This window comes from Frankliniella occidentalis, unplaced genomic scaffold (assembly GCF_000697945.3).
Source record: "Frankliniella occidentalis isolate FOCC.00 unplaced genomic scaffold, Focc_3.1 Scaffold203, whole genome shotgun sequence".
Classification (NCBI taxonomy): domain Eukaryota; kingdom Metazoa; phylum Arthropoda; class Insecta; order Thysanoptera; family Thripidae; genus Frankliniella; species Frankliniella occidentalis.
In genome coordinates this window covers 109,942-111,966 of record NW_026267329.1, presented here as the reverse complement: position 1 = coordinate 111,966, position 2,025 = coordinate 109,942, and the positions used below count along the sequence as shown (strand labels likewise).

Sequence of the window (2,025 nt, the reverse complement as noted above, 5' to 3'; positions counted from 1 at the left end):
TTCCTCCCGCCTGCCTCCCGCTTCCGCCGGTCGCCGCGCCACGCCAGTCTGCTGCCAACCGTCGACCGTCCCCAGTCGCCAGTCCCGGTGCCGGTGGCCGCTGCAGTCGTGCTCGGCGTGCGTGCGTTGGTCTTTGGTTACGCGAGTGCGAGTAGTTTCTGGGTGCTGTGCTTTTCTTCGTCGCAGCTGAGTTACTCTGTGGATCTTGTCAAGGAGAGGTAAAATGCGATGACCTTTTCGTTTTGTTCGTACTTATCGTGTGCAGGTCTGTGGTTGCGAGGGAGACGGACGTGCGCAATAGACCGTTCCGACAGTGCGCTTTTTGAGAAGAAATGAAGAAGTCGGGACCGGAACAAGTACCTAAAGTGCGCATGTTTTTGTCATTTGACAGTGCAGTTCGACCTGAATGACCTCGATTAAATCTCTAGTAACTGTCAATTTTAGTTTTCACTTATTTAAGCCATTATTTTAGAACTGTTTCCGGTGGTGATTTCATGAATTTTTCTTTAAACCGGCACTGCCGGAACCATCTATAGACTACCTGTCCCGTGCCTGCCAGGGCGAGAGAAGAACAAAAGCTCCGCAAGTAGTATGAGAAGTTCGTCGCGCGGAAGAGACGCGAACGCCGATTTTGACTTCTGTTATCACTCGTGTAGCATTGTCGTAGTATAAAATAACTCGTAATGCACTTTAAACACCGAACTCAAGGGTTCTCAATGCGTAAATTGATCAAAATCAGCATACGCGCCTCTCTCGGGCGACGAACTTCTCATGCCATTTCCGGAGTTTTTGTTCTTCTCTCGCCCTGGCAAGAACGGGACAGGTAGTCTATTAACCATTCCGGTAAAGCCGAGGGGGCAATAACTCCCTTCTGATGTGTTCACATGAAATGCAGAAGAATACGGGGAAGAAGAAAACGGAAGTCACCATGTTAAAGCATAGCGATTTCCGTTTTCTTCTTCCCCGCATTCTTTCTGCATTTCAGCTTTACCGGAATGCTTTATACCCTATAGTGTATTTCGACTAACGGAGGAAGAAGAAGAGCGGGTAGAACGTAAAGGTTCCTGATTGGCCGAGCGCTTACCCCCACCAGCGGCGTGACGTAGAGGTGGCGTAGAGGCGGGAAGCTCATGACCAATCGGTAACGTTTATGTTCTACCCGCTCTTCTTCTTCCTCCGTTAGTCGAAATACACTATCGACGGGTGTCTCCGAGAAGTGGTGAAATCGGGATCGCACGGAACCAGTACGAAAAGTTTTCTCTCTTTTCCTACCTTACTAGTTTCACTCTAATACGGCAGATGTACGCCAGATAACGTCTCACGTAACAGGCTTTGCTATAGCTCACGAAACACAGTTCCGCTGCGACGCGCCTGCCGTGTTCACACCCGAGTTAGACTGTGGTTTAAACTACAGGAGAACGGGTCTTCGGCCCTCTAATCATGTTGTGGACGCTTAACGCTTTTAAGTCGACAAAGTACTGTTCACTTGTCCTTTCCCCCGCACCTTCCACTCTAAATGTCAAGGTTCAATGTTTGTCCACAGCAAGATGCCGAAATAAAGCATTCCGGTAAAGCTGAAATGCAGAAGAATGCGGGGAAGAAGAAAACGGATATCGCTATGCTTTAACATGGTGACTTCCGCTTTCTTCTTCCCCGTATTCTTCTGCATTCTGCATTTCAGCTTTACCGGAATGCTTTATTGAAATAAAGCATGCCGTTAAAGTTGAAATGCTGTAACACAGTTTTCTACATCCCCGCATTCTTCTGCATTTCAGCTTTACTGGGATGCTTTATTACGTAAAGCTGACTCGATACAGGCTGGTATGAAGTACGGTCCCTGCTTACGGGCGGGGGTCGAGGCCTTAGTTTGCCGAGGAGTGATGGCTCGTGGACAGGGTCTGCCGTCTGCCGAGAAAAAAAGTTCCGACCAGAAACGGATCGTGAAAGCAGATGATACCTTGTCAAGAATTATTCTATTCCAGTCTATTATATTTCTGTATTTACACTTGTAGGGAAGGGGGGGGG

At 48.4% G+C, this 2,025-nt stretch overlaps 1 protein-coding gene across 1 annotated transcript in view; it reads left to right on the top strand.

Moving 5' to 3' along the window:
- The first annotated feature begins 32 nt into the window (after positions 1–32).
- Positions 33–2,025, top strand: part of LOC113212670 (uncharacterized) — a 37,899-nt gene continuing 35,906 nt past the window's right edge. Inside the window, exon 1 of the mRNA XM_026431473.2 lies at positions 33–218. The gene's annotated coding sequence lies outside the window, so the exon portion shown is untranslated. The remainder of the gene's footprint in view (positions 219–2,025) is intronic.